Source organism: Odocoileus virginianus, unplaced genomic scaffold (assembly GCF_023699985.2).
Source record: "Odocoileus virginianus isolate 20LAN1187 ecotype Illinois unplaced genomic scaffold, Ovbor_1.2 Unplaced_Contig_39, whole genome shotgun sequence".
In the NCBI taxonomy this organism is placed as follows: domain Eukaryota; kingdom Metazoa; phylum Chordata; class Mammalia; order Artiodactyla; family Cervidae; genus Odocoileus; species Odocoileus virginianus.
Genome location: NW_027224356.1, coordinates 373,509 through 392,841, shown reverse-complemented (window position 1 = coordinate 392,841; position 19,333 = coordinate 373,509). Strand labels below are relative to the sequence as shown.

At 44.3% G+C, this 19,333-nt stretch overlaps 1 pseudogene; it reads left to right on the top strand.

The window, feature by feature from the left end:
* Positions 1–287: 287 nt before the first annotated feature.
* Positions 288–9,021, top strand: LOC110121972 (pregnancy-associated glycoprotein 1-like; annotated as a pseudogene).
* The last annotated feature ends 10,312 nt before the right edge of the window (positions 9,022–19,333 follow it).

The window sequence follows — 19,333 nt, the reverse complement described above, 5'->3', positions numbered from 1 at the left end:
CAGTTTTATCTCCAAGTAGGCAAGGTTCTCTGTCTCCTTAGATGTCCATGCAGATCAGTTAGATTTTCCAGCCAAGATTCAAGGAAGAGATTACAGTCCAATTGTCTCTATTCTGAGAAGCTTCAAAGTCCACTCGCCAAGGACACTGAGGAAGGTAAAGATTTTATCGAAAGCTTTGTGTTTTTATCAGATCTATTAGTGGCATAAAGGGGAAAACTAGGGCATGTCAGAGCATATATAACTAGGGGCTCCCAGTCACCACTACATGCTAAGAACCCCCAACTTCCCTGAGTACTTGGAGCCAGGAAAGAAGCATGAAGTGGCTTGTGCTCTCTGGCTGGTGGCCTTCTCAGAGTGCATAGTCAAGTAAGTATGGGGACTGTAAGCTGCATCATCTTCCTTTCTCGGATTTTTCTTTTCATCTGATTATTCTTCCACCCATCAGGTTTAGATGGGAATGAATATTTCCCTGACAGTCTTAAAGTTCAACCCTTACTTATTGATAAGTACCTTGCTTTAGGAACTGTGGATCCCAAGGGTCTTGGTGTAGATTTGCATGGTTGCACAACTCTTGGGGTCCAGTCATGACCTATTGAAAATGCAACTCCTTACAACTGTTCAGTGCACAGTCTATGCAGATGTCCTGTGGAATAGCACTTTTCTACATTTTATTCAACATGTCCTCTTTGTTCCCTGTCTACTTCAGTGTGTATATGTCTATGTCTGCATCTCTGTATCACTATCATTTACCTCTCCATCTCTTTGGAAGTCTCTGTGAGTGTATTTCTCTCTGTGTTGTTTTCTTTTAATTTTTCATTTGACTCATCCCTTCCTTCTTGAGCCTCTGAATTTCCCTTATTTATTCCCTATCTCCTGGATTCTTCTTTCAACTCCCTCTTCTCTTTCAACTTGGAGAATGATACACTGTTTGATATACAGTTTTATATCTGACAAGCAGTGTGACCACAGCCAACTCAGTAACCTCTTGCATTTCAAATTGCACCCTTGTAAAACAGTATGAGTCCCCCTTCTACCTCTTCCTTGAGGTTCTATGAGAAGGATACAGTGGGATGGCAACAGCAATGCTAATGGCTGTCATTGTTGAGACTTCCTATTTATCAGGTACCTTATATCTATCACTTCACTTACCCCAAGATATTCTATTTGGAGGGTTTGTATTGCTACATTCCACCATTTTACCGAGGTGGAGACTGAGACTCCACATGGTTATATGGCTTATCCCAGATTGCAGAACAGAAGCTGTAATCAAACCTATGTCTTTGCCATGGTATATGCATAAAATTGTGATAATAATATGCCTCATAAAAATGATTAGAAAATACACAGGGCCATTACAACGACAGTTATACCTGAACACTGACAGCTAATTGTAGCTTCTTCTTGTTTTCTTGTCAAATGCTCGGTAAAGTATACCTCTAACCAGAGTGAAGATCATGAGAAAAACCCGCAGTGAAAAAATATGCTGAACAATTTCCTGAAGGAACATGCTTACAGACTGTACCAGACTTCTTCTCCTGGCTCAAATATAGCTACTCACCCCCTGAGAAACTTCCAGGATGTGAGTATTGGGGGGATGGTGCTCCACAATGCCCCTGGTGCTCTAGCCTAGCACCGGAGCTCATATGGAAATCCCAGGTGGGATGTGGGGTTTGGGTTCCTGCAGGAGGCAGAAACACTGGAAAACAGGGACCCACCCAGAGGAGAACACACTCTCATTCTCAACTGTTGGTCTTTGTGACTGGGCCCGGCAATTACCAGGTGGCAGGTAAATATCCATTTCTGTGTCAAAGATGTGTCATTAGTTTGAGGGAGATTGTTCCTTCTGAAATAAGTGAGTCAGTCAGTTACAGATGAAGAGTGAACCATCACTGATCAAATGGTAAAACCAAAGGCAAAGCAATTGTGAATCCCCAGGCAGAGGAAATCAGTTTCCACAAAACCAAGAACCACAGCTGTAATAAGATACTGAACCCGTATTCTGTGTAAAGCCTTCAGTATCTAACACTGTGGTTACTGTTTTTGGATTGGAAAGAGGGCTTAGTTTGTCTTCAAGAATACTCATGCCAGCCTGAGAGATAGACATATTAGTAAATACATGCGAAATGAAAGGGTCACCTCTATGGTGTTGATTGGGTGTGGTCTGAGTTTAGAGGGAGTGGCTGAGGTTGATCAAGAAGGACGTCCTGGAGAAGGGGGTGTTAAGGCTGGGTTGGAAGAGACTACAGAGCTTCTCAAATGAAGGCACCAGGACTTCCCTGGGTGTCTAGTGGTCCTGGAGGTCCAGTGGGTATGCCTCTGTGCTTCCAATGCAGGAGGTACCACTTCAACACCTGGTCACAGAGTAAATATCCTGCGTACCATGTAGGACATGAAAAACATTTCAAATGCAGGCACCTCTGGGACCAACGTCAGTGAGCTGCACGGTGGTTAAAAAGTGATCTCAAGAGATATGTGACATCCAGAGAGAGGCATGAGTGTGGGAATATAGGATAGCCAGTTCTGCACTAACCCACTCACTGTTTGTCCCTGTAGATGATCTATGTGGGTAACATCACCATTGGAACACCCCCTCAGGAATTCCAGGTTCTCTTTGACACAGCATCATCTGACTTGTGGGTGCCGTCCATCTTTTGCAAGTACCCAACCTGTTGTGAGTACAGACACCCCTTACCCGGACCATCTTTCCCTTGCCCTGCCACCCTGTTTTGCACCCTTGGCACCTGATGACACTTATCTCTTGTGTCTGCAGCCTCACACGTTATGTTCAGACATAATGAGTCTTCCACCTACCGGCAAACCAATAAGACCTTCAGCATCAATACGGTTCTGGGAGGATGAAGGGAGTTGTTGCTCGTGACACCGTTCGGGTAACAGTGTAACAAATGCTGAGTCAGGACTGGCTATGGAGTGACCACTGCTTGCAAAACAGATGCAGGACCTTCTGGCAGGACCCTTCCTCAACTAACTCCCATAGTTATTGGCCATCATCTTACCCACAGCATCCTGTCCCTGGGGAGGCAGTGCCCATGGTGACACATGAGCACACAGATTAGCTAACACAGAGAGTGGCTTGAGATGGGGACTTGCAGCTTCTCTGCCCATGAATAGTTCAAGGTTCATTTTGCTGGGAGCAAGAAGAGGGGGAAAAGGCACCCGCTTTTATATTCTCTGACTGTTCCAGGCACTTTCAGGTGATAACTGGTTTAGTCCTGACAACCCCACACAGCAGTTTCTCTGATTAGCTCATGTGACATGAGGAAACTGAGGTGTAGACAGCAAGGGCCTTGCTGAGGACAAACATGTGGTAAACAGTGGAGCTCGGCTGGCTTTTCAGGACTGAAGTTGCTTGGGGTGTTTGGGGAAAGGATAAAATTGATCTGGGAACCCTCGGGGCAGTTAAGGGCTTCAGGTATCCAGACTGGGAAACTGGAGGCCTGAGAAGTTAGGGGGCCTCATAAATGAGTTCTCATTCTAGGGGGCCTTTGAGAGTCCAACAAAACTTAGGGCCTGCCTCTGCCAAAGTACTTGAATAGTTCCCCCCTCTCTCTTTCTCATACACACTCACACAAAGGCACACTTATCCCCAAAAGTGAATCCCCAGGCAGGAATTTCATAGATCCCTGCAAGCATGATTGTGTTTTTGGCTTCTGTCTTCCTGGACAGATGCAGAATCCACAGTACCTTACAGAGAATGCAGTCCATTCCTGTCGTTAGGTCACAGTGATGCCAAAGAGAAGGCTACCTTGCTCTCGGCTCATTTTGTCCACAAGGGGGCACCGATGGGTCCTGGCCTGACTTGGTTGCCCCACCTCTACAGAAGCCATGAGGCCAGTTTGACTCACTCAGGTGGTGTCTTTCAGAGGGTCAGATATTTTAAAATTCATAGCCTCTCTCAAATGGAACCCAAATTCCCCTCCCAGTTTGGTCTAACTGTGTGAGTTCCACCGAAGACACAGCCCAGCCTCAATTCTTCTCTGAGGATCTAATGGCAATGCACCCCAGCCCAGTCCTAGCCCCACTTCATGTATCTGTAAGTGGGATCACTCTTCTCTCCCACAGATTGGGGACCTTGTAAGTACTGACCAGCCATTTGGTTTAAGCGTGGAGCAATCCGGGTTTGAGGGAATGCCTTTTGATGGCATCTTGGGCTTGAACTACCCCAACATATCTCTCACTGGAGGCATCCCCATCTTTGACAACCTGAAGAATCACGGTGCCATTTCTGAGCCTGTTTTTGCCTTCTACTTGAGCAAGTAAGTCTGAGATGGACAATCCATTTCTCCAAATTAGCTGTAATTTGCTTTCAGTGAAATTTATAGAATACTTGATAAAGAAATATCCCAAGAGATAATCTAACCCAAGGTAACTATGGCCCCAGGCCCCTACAGGGCTTCACCACCTGCTTTTATAAATAATGATAAATTGGAACATAAACCTGCTCCTGGGCTCAAGATCAGTAACTTGGTCTAGGGGGATGAGTGAGGAGGAAGACTAATGAGAGGCAACAGGAAACAAGTTGAAGGAAAAGGCATTAGGATTTGCTTATGAATTTGATAAGGAAGGAGAAGGATGGTGGGTAGCTTTCCTTCCTCATTAGCATTTCACTGCGAGCCCAGGACCAGCTACCCAATTTGCAAAAGCCAGTGAAAAATGAAATTGTAGGACACACACAAAAAGTGCAGGACCCTTGTTCAAGAAATATTAGGCATTTCAAGACAGGGAGAGCAGTTGTGGGGTCCCTTCTGAGTGTGGGGCCCTTTGGACAGTAGAGGTCACAGGCCAGTGGAGCCAACTCTGGGTGACCTGATCCCACACCCTTAGCACTCCCAGGCCTTGATTTTCCTGAAAAATGACAAAGTGGACAAGGGGAAAGCCAAAATGCTTCAGCACCCTGTCCTCTGAGGGTGTCTGAGCACTCAGGTCACAGGAGGTCCAGGGCATCTTCAGAAGATATAGTGGGTGGAGCCCAGCCAGGTGACTCAGCTTCTAACCTCCTCTGTGCCACTCATTAGCGAGTAACCAACCTCAGTCTGGTCTTCAAATCACTCCTAGTCTCGATATCTGCATCTGTCGATGAGGACCTTATTAGGGCCTTGATGGATGGAGAAGCAAAGCTCTCAAACAGTGCTGTTGTTATCATCTTTCAAGGATCCCCCCACTGTCTTCTCTCTACAGGAGCAAGCCGGAGGGCAGTGTGGTGATGTTTGGTGGGGTGGATAAATCCTACTACCAGGGAGCACTCAACTGGGTACCGTTGATCCAAGCAGGCGACTGGCGTGTCCACATGGACCGGTAAGCCTCTCCCTCTGAGGGTCAGCCCAAGGGATGTTCCACATCTGTACATGGACACAGGCAGACACTCACAAATGGATTCTCAGACACATAGTCACACAAACATATACACCACCCACAATGACACAGACAGACACAGAGACACATGGAAACACACAAGCAGACACATATACACATACACAGAGACACATATAAACATGCATAGCTAGTCAGAGACACAGAAGCACACACAGAGACACATACAAACACACATACAAACAAACACACAAGCACATAGATACACAAACAGCCCATGGATTCATAATCCCCAGGCCTCCTGACCAGGGCTCTGACCAGGGTCCTCACAGGGTCCAGAGAGGTCTGTGCAGCTGGGAGAGCATTGCACCCTGCTGCCCTGTGAGGCAGGGAGCATGGTCAGAGGACTCTGCAGTGTGGTGAACAGGATCAGGGAGGATTTCACCAGCCTGGACAGCAGTATGATAAGATGACCAACTGTCCATGGCTACCTTGGACCAAGCAAGTTCTCAGTACAGATAAGTCTCAGTTTACAAACAGGGAAAAACCTCAGCAAATGTGGAAAGTTGGTCGCCTTATGGAGAAGCTACCCAGCAGTGAAGAGAGGTTGGCTGCAGTCTTAAGATGTGAAAGCAACTAATATAAAAGACAGCCCACATCCCTGGGCACAGAGTGGGACAGGGGCTATAACAGAGAATCAGAAAGGTGGGATCGAGGAGTGACCTGAGGACAAGAGACAATAAGTGATAGGATTCTGTGTGATACCCTCAGACAAAAGCTGACCTCTCTTTTGGAGTTTCCGTGGGCTAATCATGTATTTCCTGGCCAGAATCTCAGGGTCTGAGCTGGTTGTAGGAGTAGTGATGGGAGACACCCTCTCCCAGAGGAGCCCCTCTCTCCCTCCATTATGAGAATCTGCTGCCCCTGCGAATCTCCATCTTCACTCTGTGTTCCACCCATTATTTGTTCCCTACCAGATACAGCTCTCTGGATGTATCTCATTATTTTCAGTCTTCATTCACTCATGGAACAGACAAACATTGGGCATTCACTGTGTGCCAGGCACTTTAAGGAGGCAATGAGAATAAAACTCGCCCTCACATCTAAGAAGGCAGATGCACAGAAGTGACACACACACTAAGTGAATTGTGACTTTGGTACATGCTAGTTGTGGGGAAGGGTCTACAGCAAGTGACAAAGACAGGAGAATGATAAACACCGCAGGAAAGACTTCCCTGAATCCATGACAATTAAGCTGGAATCTGGAAGATGAGAAGACATTTGCTAGTCAAAGGGGAGGGGAGTCTTCTAGGAAGGAAGGCCAGCTTGTTTCAAGGTACAAAAGATCCTGGTGTATTCAAGTACTGCATTCAAGGATGTCAAGGGAGGTGCCGTGTCAAGAGCAGATGAAGAGAGTCAGGGAAAGAGACAAAGGGCTGTTTAGGAGACAGACAGGAAGGGAGCAACTCTGGGGAGACTCAGAGTGACCTCAATGCCCGCTTTGTTCCACTGTCTCTCAGCATCTCCATGGAAGGACAGACTGTTGCTTGTTCTGGCGGCTGTGAGGCCCTTGTGGACACCGGGGCATCATCGATCCTTGGCCCAAGAAGACTGGTCGATAAGATCCTGAGGTTCCTCGGTGCCAAGCCACGGGGTTCCGAGGTGAAAGGTCATGCCCCAGGGTCACTCCCAGTATCCACACACAACAAGGATCTCCAGGGCCAACCTCTCTCCCTCTCTCTCTAATAGCACTATGTTTCATGTTCTGCGGTCAATACCCTGCCCTCTATTGACTTCACCATCAACGGCATCAACTACCCACTGCCAGCTCAAGCCTACACCATGAAGGTGAGGGGACAATACTGAGGGTTGGTTCTCAAACTGGAGCTTGCAGGAACCCCTGGGCTGCTGCTGGGAGGAGGGCGCCATCTGCAGGCCATGTCACACCATTGCAGATGCTCTGAGCCTTGTGGCTGGGCCAGTGCTTCCCACAGAACCAACTACTTGAGAGTAAAGGGCTGTCTGGGACACTGATCATCCTGAAATAAATGTGGAGACGCCACAACATGCTGACATGGTGGGAGTTACAAGGCGAGGGGAACACTGAGGCCATCAGTCCTCAGAGAGCTTGAGTTCAATCTGAACCCTTAGGTGCATGAACATGAAAGTCAGCACTAGCAGTCCCTGAAATAGGCCATGTTACAAGGAGAATGGCTGGGGAAAATGCCAGTGATGCTCCATCATAAATTAACAGTCTCCCTTCCCTTCTTAAAGTTTTCCTGCTTTGGATGATAAATTACATGGTCACCCTAGATCTTGGCTGCTTCTTCCCCTTGCTCTGGCCAGGTGCCCCCTTTGTGAGTTGGGGTACCCAGCCCCTCTGTGGGGAGGTTGAATACTAAGGTGAATAAAGGGTGCACAGTGACTGCTCAACCCCGGCACAGGGTGGAGGCTTCATGTCAGCCCCCTGTGGGAGTACATAGCAGGCTGACGGGCTCAAGGAAGGCTTTGAGGAACAGAGGGAATTTCAGGAATTCTAAAACCACAAACTCACAGAGCCATATGGAGGGTTGCTTGGTTCTAGGCAACACTGCACTGGATTCTATGGAAATGGCATCCCAAGGTGCTCTCCATTGGGGCACTGGGGACTTACTAGGGGTGATGAGGGCTACAGACTGACCCGTGGGGATGGGGAACCAGAGTAAGTTACCCAATCAAGCCTGGAGTGACCAAAGAGGATGAGTGTGGGCTGCAGGAGTCTTCCCAGAGCTCCTGAGTTGAGTTTTCAAGAATGTGTTGTGGGCACTGCAATATTTAAGATGGATAACCAACAGTGAGCTACAGTTTAGCACAGGGAACTCCACTCATTTATATGACAGTCAGGATGGGAGGGGTATTTTTGGGACCAGGATACATAGATACATAAAATTGAGTCCATTTACTGTCCGTCTGAAACTCAGAATATTGTTAATCAGCTATACTCCAATACAAAATAAAGTTTTTTAATAAAGTTTGGATTGTGGGGATGCTGGAGGAGAACCTGCATTCTCTGTAGAGAAAACAAGGAGCAGGAGTCAGGAGGAAAGAAACAGGGAGTGAGGAGAACCAGGGGACACTCTTGTTCTTTTCTAAAAATTGTATTGAAGTGTGGCTGATCTTCAGTGTCACCTTAAGTTCTGCTGCACAGCAATGTGACTCAGTTATACACATAAAAATATATATTCTTTTTCTTATTCTCTTTCATGTGGTTTATCACTGGATATTGAATATAGTTCCTTACTCTCTACAGTAGGACTTTGTTGTTTATATTTCCACTGTTTCCTGAACTGCCAGTCCTCCACTCACCACACCCTTCCTCATGGCAGCCGCATGTATGGGTCCTTTTTGGTTTTGGATGAACTCTCACATGCCCTGAAGCTCATAAAACCACTTGATACTTACCAAAAGAGGGAAATAAAACCAAGAACGCTGCTCGGTCTGGATATTGTGGGGAGTCGCTGATAAGGGCTCAGGCTGACTGATGTGCGTCTTTGACTCCCCCAGGATTGTAGTGGCGACTGCTTTATCAACTTTGAAGTGAACCCAGTGAGTACATCTACAGAGACCTGGATCCTTGGTGACGTCTTCCTGAGGCAGTACTTCTCTGTTTATGATCGAGGAAATGACAGAATTGGCCTGGCACAAGCCGTGTAAACGCTTGGAGTGATTCAGGAATGAGTAATGCCACTCCTAACACACCCTCACTCACACTTAGGACACTCCTGACCAGGATGCTGATAAACTGAATTTGGTGGTCTACACACCCTATTCTCAGTAAAGAATAAAGGATTTCGCTCGTAACGGTGCTGAAACAAATGGGTGCCTCTCTGTTTGGGAGTGAAGGATCTAGAACCAAGTCTGAATCAAAATTGAGAGGAGCCCAACTCCAACTGGCTTCAAGGAGAAAGGGAGACTCATTGAAATGATTCTGGGAATCCAGGACACAAGAATCAGAGCAAATACAAAGATCTCAGTGACTGGACCCAAGAAATCAGAAGTCATCAGTTCTCTCTTTCTCACCCTCACTCTTTCCCTTCCCTCTTCTTTGATGATCTTAGCCTGACAACTTTCTTCCTTAAGGCTTCTACACCTAGTGAGGGAGTCCAAGCTACCTGTCCTAGGGTTTTATATCCCCAAGGCACCACCTAGTAAGGAAAGAAGCTCAGAGATATCAGAGTTCAAGTGTGTTCTCTGAATGACCCACCTCAGATCACCTGTACAGGCCCAGATCAGCCATCCTGGCAGGGTCATGGGGTCCTATGATTGATTGGCTTTACATGATCACTGGCCCTGACCCAGCAGCACACATGATTCTGTTTCCTCCAGAGCTACATGACTGAAGCTGGGGAGAAACAGCCCCAAGGATAGTGACTGGGGGATGGTCTAGGCCATGGAAGAGTTTGTGATGACCCACCAACTCCACCACCTCCTCATTCAGAGGAATTCTAAGGGGTAATGAAATAGATTATCTTTGTCCCATCTCAGATGATCTTATCACTGGGCTTCTCTTCCAGGGGAGTTTGGGTGAGGTTGTTCATGCAGACCTGGTTCCCTCTTGTTCCCACACCCCAGTCACCAGCTGTCTGCCACATATGCCTGCTCTGTCCTTTCCAGTCCTATTTGGTAAGTGATGGCCCCAGTGGATCCCTGAGCCATTCCCCTCCCCCAGGGCCCAGAATGCCCCTTCTTCGGCCTCCAATGCTGCTGGGGAGAATGCAACACAGGTATCGGGGGACCCAGGGTACACAGAGCCTTCAGCCTTTCTGAGCTTCCTCCAGGGGTGGAGCTACAAACTCTTTGCTTGGAGCTGCCATGGTTAGGCACTTTTGCAGTGGAAGCATCCGTTCTTTCACCTGGAGGCCCTCAGTAGATGCCTCAGCTGAGACATCAGGGGTCAGAAGTTGATTTCCTTTCAGATTGACTGGTTTTATCTCCTTGTATAAGGGACTCTCAAAAATCTTCTGAAGCACCACAGTCAAAAGCTCAGTTTTTTGCCATTCACCCTTTCTTATGGTCCAGATAGCACATCTATACATGATTACTGGAAAAATCATAGTTTTGCCCCTGCAGACCTCTGTAGCAAAGTGAATCTCTGTTGTTAATACACCACCCAGGTTTTTCATAACCTTTCTTCCTTCCAAGGAGCAAGTGTGTTTTAATTTTGTGGTTGCAGTCAAGGTCCATAGTGATTTTGGAGCCCAAGAAAATAAAATCTGCTACTGTTTCCACTTTTCCCTCATCTATATGCCTTGAAGTGGTGGGACTGGATGCATTGAGTATTGAGTATTTTTTTGTGAATAGTTTTTTGAATGTTGAGATTTAAGCCAATTTTTGCATCTATTCTCCTCATCAAGAGGCTCTTTAGTTCTTTGCTTTCTGCCATTAGGGTGGTGTCATCTTCATATCTGTGGATGTTGATACCCAGCAATCTTGATTCCAGCTTGGGATTTATGTAGTCCAGCATATCAAATTATGTATCCTACATAGAATTTAAATAACAAGAGTGCCAATATACACCTTGTCACGCTCCATTCCCAATTTTAAATCTTTCAGTTGTTCCATGTCTGACTCTAACTGCTACTTTTTGACCTACATATAGACTGTTCAGGAGACAGGTAAGGTGATCTGGTACTCTGCCGGGAGCCATTATGGGCGATCCCACCCATGACCAGGTCATGAGGAGAAGACCTGAAATGCAAGGCTGTTCAGGCTACAAGGGACCCTCCAGGTTGACCCTGGCCTCTACCCCACCCTGTATCCTCCCCTTCTTGCTGTTGTCCTTGTTTGTCCTGTTGTGGATCTTTGCATTGCCTGACGAGAGCTCTCCTGCTCCTCTTTCACTAAATAAAGACCAACATAGAACCCTAATTAATAAATCTCCTGGATGCTGGTTCCCTATGAAGGGGCCAGGAATGAAGGAAATGTTTCAATTAAAACCCTTTTGCTGGCACTCTGGTTTGTTTGGCAAATGCGTACTAATGCACACGACTGCTCACAACACCTTAATCATGAACAGTGTAAAGAACCTGACCACACAAAAGTCCCTGATAGGCACAGAGCCCTTTGGGGGGAGAAAAAGCCCTATTAGAAAACACAAAAAAATATAATTCTAAAGTCGTTATTGGATCTATGTTTTATTGCTGTTATGGTACTGAGGTTGTGCAGTGGAAACCATTGTTAATATAGTTAAGGATTTAGAAAAATAAGAGTTTAGCCCTAGTATAGAAACAATAACATAATTGTTAATTTTAACCAAGAGTGCTAAAACAGAGGCTGCCTCACCAGAGCCACAGAGTCTTTGTGTGGCAAAATTTTTTAGATAAATTTAGCTGAAAACTTCTGCAAAAAGACTGACCTTTGTGTTAACAGGATTGTATTTCTACTATGTTGCAACCTGCTATACCATGGGACTGCAACTTTTCTGTTTTCTGCTAAACTCAAGGCAAAATAGAACAATAAAGAATAGACTACAGAAAACAGCTTTGCCTTCACCTAGGTCATAAAATGTTAATAGGCCCCAAGGCTAGATGATAATGTACAAAGATCCGCTATGAAAGAAGATGTTCATAAAAATTAAATATGCAGAAAACACCCTGGTTTTGTAAAGGACAAACTGATGTAATGTTAACCTAAACTTTGTATGCTTATCTTTCACCTCCCCTTAGAAATGTACTATACTGAGGTTATAAAAGCTACAGTAAAAAAAAAAAAAAAAAGCAACACCAGACCCTGCTGCACACACCCAAGTCTGGTCTCTCTCTCTCTCTCTCTCTCTCTCTCTCTCTCTCTCTCTCTCTCTCTCTCTGTCTCACCGATGCCATTCATCCTGAGGGTACCCCTGGATCCTGCTGAGGCTGGACCCTGGCAGTACTTCCACTTTCTTAAGAATTTTCCACAGTTTATTGTGATCCACACACACAGTGAAAAGCTTTAGCATAATCAGTGAAGCAGACAGAAATGATTTTTCTGGGATTCCATTGCTTTCTCTATGATCCAGTGGATGTTGGCAATTTGATCTCTGGTTCCTCAAACCAATTTGTACATGTGGAAGTTCTCAGTTCATGTACTGTTGAAGCTTAACTTAAAGGATTTTGAGCATTTCCTTGCTAGCAAGTGAGATGAGAGCAATTGCATGATAGGTTGAACATTCTTTGAAATTGTCTTTCTTTTGGATTGGTTGAATACTGACCTTTTCCTGCACTATGGCCACTGCTGAGTTTTCCAAACTGATGGCATATTGAATGCAGCAGTTTTAAAGCTTCATTCCTTAGGATGATTTAAAGAGCTCAGCTGGAATTCCATCACCTCCAACTAGCTTTGTTTGTAGTAATGCTTCCTAAGGCCCACTTGACTTCATGCTCCAGTATATCTAGCTTTACAAGAGTGACCCAAGCATCATCCCCCTCCCAAATTTATGACCATTTTTGTACAGATGCTCTTGGGATTCTTGCCACCTCCACTTACTCTCATCTGCTTCTAGTAGGTCTTTGACTTTGCTGTCCTTTATTGTCCCCATCTTTGCATGAAGTGTTCCTCTGGTAGCTCCAATTTTCCTGAAGAGTTCTATACTCTTTACAATTCTATTATTTTCCTCTAATTCTTGCACTGTTCACTTACGAAGACTTTCTTACCTCTCCTTGCCTTTCTCTGGAGGTCTGCATTCCATTGGGTATAGCTTTCCCAATCTCCTTTGCCTTTCACTTCTCTTATTTTCTCAGCTTTTTTTAAGACCTCCTCAGGCAAACACTTTTCCTTCTCATACTTGTTTTCCTTGGGGATGGTTTTGGTGACCACCTCCTGTACAATGTTACAAACATCCATCCACAGTTCTTCAGGATACCAGATCTAACCCCTTGAATCTATTTTTCATCTCCACTATATAATCATGAGGGATTTGATTCAGGTCATAGCTGAATGTTCTAGTGGTTTTCCTTACTTTCTTCAATTTAAGCCTGAATATTGCTTGCTTCTGCCTAAGCATTCTGCCAGATCACCACCCACCACTCCCAGTGGGTGTGGAGCAAAATCATACATATTGAGGAATGTTGCCCTGGGTTTTTGCTTGGCGATTCATGTTATAGGTGTATGAACTTGATCAAATCCCTTAATATTAGTTTTCTCATCTGGAAAATGGGCACCATGATGATAATTCCACCTTCTAGATTGCATGTGTGCCTGCTGAGAACAAGTGGCACTGAGAGGGCTTTCTGGGTTCCTGAGTCTGGAACAAATATGAATTATCATCCCACCCGGGGAGAAGGGAATATTCTCTTTAGAGGTTATAGCTGACATCCCCAAGGCTAAATATTGATTCAAACCAAATGTCCTCTATTTCTGAACCATGACACAGAACTCTGACTGAGTCGATGCTTCTGTTTTCTGGGCTCCAACAAGAGCTAATGATTACTGGCTCAGATTACTCCCTTACAGCCTTACCTGTCAGCCTTTCCTTGCCAACTACTTCTAGCCTGAAATTGCACTGCACGGAGAGTTGTAAGGCTTTTGGTGTCTTGTCAGTTTCCCACATCTCCAGCATAGCAACAAGTAGCTGTTATGGCTACTTGTCATAGCAACAACTATGACAACCTGTACAGTCCAATCTCAGCCTGTTAAATGAAACTGTCCCCATTTGGCCCCTCATGTTGAAATTACCTACAGTTGCCTTAGAAACCTTCTTATGCTTGCAGTTTAATGAAGAAATATGTGTGGACCTAATCTAGTTTTCTTTCCCAAGCATGATTCCAACCATGCAGTGAAGTAACCAGACACTGACTCATCTAACTACCCACAGGAATTGACAAAAGCAAACCACCGATCATGCATTTCTTGCTTGCCCCAAAACACCACTGAAGTAATCTGCTGCAGCAAATGGATATGTAAGCATGTACACTCCAGAAGGGACACTTTTTCTGGATTCGTTTTCCACCTAGTGCACACCACATGCCTCGACCTCCAGGAGCTGGTCACCTGCAATTTGCAGACTCAGCCCACTCCAGTTTCCTTCCACATCCCTCAGTAAAATCTAGAGCACACACTCAGTCAAAGCTCTCACTCCTGCAAAAAACAGTTTCTTGTTTTTTTAGAAAACAATGTTTGGTAACACATTCAATATCTTGTGCTCCTTGCCTTGGATTCAAGGACAGGCATCAGAGGATGGGAAGCCTCCCCTTCCACCTAAATCTTTCTCCACTCCCACCAGGGCCAGAGGCTTCACTGGACCCTCTGTTCTCATTGGTATTGTTCAGTTGCTAAGTCATGTCTGACTCTTTGTGATTACATGTATGGCAACAGAACAGGCTTCCCTGTCTTTTACTATTTTGTGTAGTTTCCTCAAACTCATGTCCATTGAGTCGGTGATGCCATCTCACCATCTCATCCCTTTGATCCCTCTCCTTCTGCCTACAATCTTTCCCAGCATCAGGGTCTCTTCCAATGAGCTGGCTCTTCACATCAGATGGCCTAAGTGTTGGAGCTTCATCTTCAGCATCAGTCCTTCCACTGAATATTGCTCTGCCACTTCCAAAACAAAACTCATATTTCCAATCATCTAACAAAATTGAACATTGATAAAGTTTAATAGAAAAAGGATCTTGTCCTCTGGGAAATCCCAGCATTGCCTCCTTGCCTTTCTCTTACCATTCTCTCCACCTGGCATAGAATTGCTTCCCTACAGCTTCTCCAGCTTGAAACCAGCCTGCCGACCCATCATTGTCAGCTATCCAGGAATCTTTCCTTCCTCCTTCCCCAAAGACTTCTGCTGCTCCCTGATTGCCCTCTGTACATCAGTTCAGTTCAGTCTCTCAGTCATGTCCAACTCTTTTCTATATCATGGGGTGCAGCACACCAGATTTCCCTGTCCATCACCAACTCCCACAGCTTGCTCAAACTCATATTCATCAAGTTAATGATGCCACCCAACAATGTTGTCTTCTGTCTTCCCCTTTGCCTCCTGCCTTTAATCTTTCCCAGGATCAGAGTCTTTTCTAATGAGTCAGTTTTTCCCATCACGTGGCCAAAGTATTGGAGGATCAGCTTCAGCATTGGTCCTTACAAAGAATATTCAGGACTGATTTCCTTTAGGATGGACTGGTTGGATCTCCTTGCAGTTCAAGCGACTCTCAAGAGTCTTGTCCAACACCACAGTTCAAAAGCATCAGTTCTTTGGTACTCAGCTTTCTTTATGGTCCAACTCTCACATCCACCCACAACTTCTGGAAAAAACCATAAGTTTGACTATACAGAGGTTTACTGGTAAAGGAATGTCTCTGTTTTTAGTATGCTGTCAAGGTTTTTCTTAGTTTATTTTTCAAGGAGCAAGTGTATTTTTTTTTCACAGCAGCAGTCACTATGTGTGGTGATTAGAGATCCCAGGAAAACAAAGTCTGTCATTGTTTTCATTGTTTCTCCAAGTATGTGTCATGAAGTAATGGAACTGGATGCAATTATCCTTGTTTTTTTATCTCTACCTACCACATCAAACCCATCCACAAGAAAATGAAATGCAAAAACGAAAAATGGTTGTCTGAGGAGACCTTACAAATAACTTAAGAAAGAAGAGAAGCAAAAGTCAAAAGAGAAAAGAAAGACATACCCTGTGAATGTAGAGTTGCAAAGAAGAGCAAGAAGAGATTTTAAAAAAGCCTTCCTAAGTAATCAGTGCAAATAAATAGAGGAAAACAATAGAATGTGAAAGATCAGAGATCTGCTCAAGAAAATTAGAGGTAGGGAAGGAACATTTCATGCAAGATGGGCCCATGAAAGCCAGAAATGGCATGGATCTAGCAGAAGCAGAATATATTAAGAAGAGGCTGAAAGAACATATAGATGAACTATACAAAAAAGATATTAATGACCCAGATAACCACGATGATGTGATCACTCACCTAGGGCTAGACATCCTGAAATGCGAAGTCAAGGGGGCCTTCAGAAGCATAACTATGAGCAAAGCTAGTGGAGGTGATGGAATTGCAGTTGAGCTATATGAAATCCTAAGAGATGATGCTGTTAAAGTGCTGCACTCAATATGCCAGCAAATTTGGAAACCTCAGCAGTGGCCACAGGACTGGAAAGGTCGTTTTCATTGCAATCCCAAAGAAAGGCGATTTCAAAGAATGTTCAACTACCACACAGTTGCACTCATCTCACATTCTACCAAAGTGATTTCTCCAAGCAAGTCTTCAGCAGTACATGAACTGTGAAATTCTATATGTTCAAGCTGGATTTAGGAAAGACAGAGGAAACAGGGATCAAATTGCCAACATCTGCTTGGTCATAAGAAAAGCAAGAGAATTCCAGAAATACACCTACTTCTGCTTTATTGACCATGCAAAAGCCTTTGACTGTGAATCACAACAAACTGTGGAAAACTTATAGAGATTGGAATACCAGACCATCTTACCTGCCTTCTGAGAAATCTGTATGCAAGTCAAGAAGCAACAGTTAGAACTGAACATGGAACAACAGACTGGTTCCAAATGGGAAAGGAGTACATAAAGGCTGTATATTATTGAGAAAGTCAATTCCTCGGCAGATTGATAAGAAGTCCAGGGGTCCCCAAGGAGAGAGAGGTCTGGAATTCTCAAGGAGGAAGAAAGGACAAACTTTTTTTGTCCCTCTACATTCCTTAGGATTATATAGCAATAATGTATCCTGCTTTGGGAAAGTCTATGGAAAAAAACCTGGCTAATCCTGTTATATTAAGGTGGAACTTATGGGAGTAGGTCTACTGATGTATTTACAATGCCCCGACATTATTTTGATTCACTGTAATAACTAATTAGCGAGTATATAACTCCATGGCTAACACTAGCAAAGGGGGTACTCTTTCTGCCCCCTTCTGATGCCTATGTCAGTAGCTTTCTCTATCTCCTTTATACTTTAATAAAACTTTATTACACAAAAGCTCTGAGCTAACAAGCCTCATCTCTGGCCCTGGATTGAATTCTTTGCCTCCGGAGGCCAAGAATCCCGGAATCATTGTGTGGTTCAGCAACAACGTTTCATTGTCACCTTTCTTATTTAAATTATATGCTGAGTACATCATGCGAAATGCCCAACTGGATGAAGCACGAGCTCAAATCACGATTGCTGGGAGAAATATCAATAACATCAGATATGCAGAATACATCACCCTCATGGCAGAAAATGAAGAGGAACTGAAGAGTCACTTGATGAAAGTGAAAGAGGAGAGTGAAACATCAGGCTTAAACTCCACATTCAGAAAATGAAGATCATGGCATTTGGTCCCATCACTTCATAGCAAATAGATGGAGAAACAATGGAAACAGTGAGAGACTTTATTTTTGGGGGGCTCAAAAATCACTGCAGATGATGACTGCAGCCATGAAATTAAAAGATGCTTGCTCGTTTGAAGAAAATCTATGACAAACCTAGACAAAATTTTTAAAAGGAGAGACATTACTTTGCTGAAAAAGTTCAGTACAATCAAAGCTATGATTTTTCAAGTTTTCGTGTATGGATGTGACAATTGGACCATAAAGAATGGTGAGCGATGAAGAATTGATGGTTTTGAACTGTGGTATTGGACAAGACTCTTGAGAATCCATTGGACTACAAGGAGATCCAACCAGTCAATGCTAAAGGAAATCGATCGTGAATATTTATTGGAAGGACCGATGCTGAAGTTGAAGCTCCAATACTTAAGCCAACTCCAATTACTTAACCAAGTGATTAAGGCAACTGATGTGAAGAACATACTCATTAGAAAAGACCCTGTTACTGGGAAAGATTGAAGGCAGGAGGAGAAGAATACGACAGAGGATGAGATGGTTGGATGGCATCACCGACTCAATGCACATGAGTTTGAGCAAGCCTCAGGAGTTGGTGAAGGACAGGGAGGCCTGGCATGCTGCAGTCTATGGGGTTGCAAAGAGTCGGACATGACTGAGTGACTGAACTGAACTGAACATACCCCATAGCAAATGCTATTTGTAATTGGCCTGTTTCTCCAGCAAGAGTGGGTCTCCCCAAGGCCCCAACACATATCCCCAATCAAGTCTGCACCCAGGCACAGAAGTCAGTGCCTGGCATTAACAAGGCATTCAGTGAGTTCTGATTGCAGGGGGCCTCCATTTTAGTTGACATAAAGAAATAAAGGATACCTTTATCCTCCTGTCTCAAACAACTCCAAAGTAGACAAGATAACTGAAAGAGCAGTTTGTTACATCAAACATCAGGCAGCAGAGAATGGATTCCTGAGCAGGGGAGCAAGTAAGGTGAGTTCTACAATTGCCCCAACTCTAGAAATAATTTCCAACACATCCATGGAAGTGGTATCTCAGAAGAGACAAGTGGTTTCCCCAAGAAGAGAGATTTGAGACTCTAGATAGTTAGAGTTCACAGGAGAGAGCTACACACAGAAATCTGTGGCAGTGTACAGGGGATACCCCTCCAGTTTTCAGCAGAGAGTTGATAGTACTGGTCAGTATTATAGGGAGCAATCTTTGAGTCTCAAATTGAGCCAGGTCTAATTGTGTCCCCACCGACCAGCGTGCAAATTACTCATATTCCCATAACTCCAGTATGGCCCTGAAGACAATATTGCCTTGCTAGTGGGGAATAGTAAACCTGATCTAAAGGCTGGTCGCATCTCAGCAGAAAAAAAAAAAAAAAAAAAAAACTGAACAGCAAGCCTTCAAAAATACAATTGTTTCCAAGAAATTAACAGTGTTTGCAAACAGTGCCAGGAGTAATTTATAAAAATTAAAAAATATCCAGCATCCAAAGGGTAAAAATGACCATATCCAATATCCAATTTAAAATTTCCATATGAATTGTTAAAGTATTTGTCCTAGGTCAATCACAATATTGTAAAGTAATTATCCCCTAATTAAGATAAACAATGACATTTAAAAAGATAAAAAAATTCTGATATAAAAAAAGCAAGAAACTATCTATAATGAGGGAAAATCAGTTATTAAAAACACAGTTAAAATATACATTACAT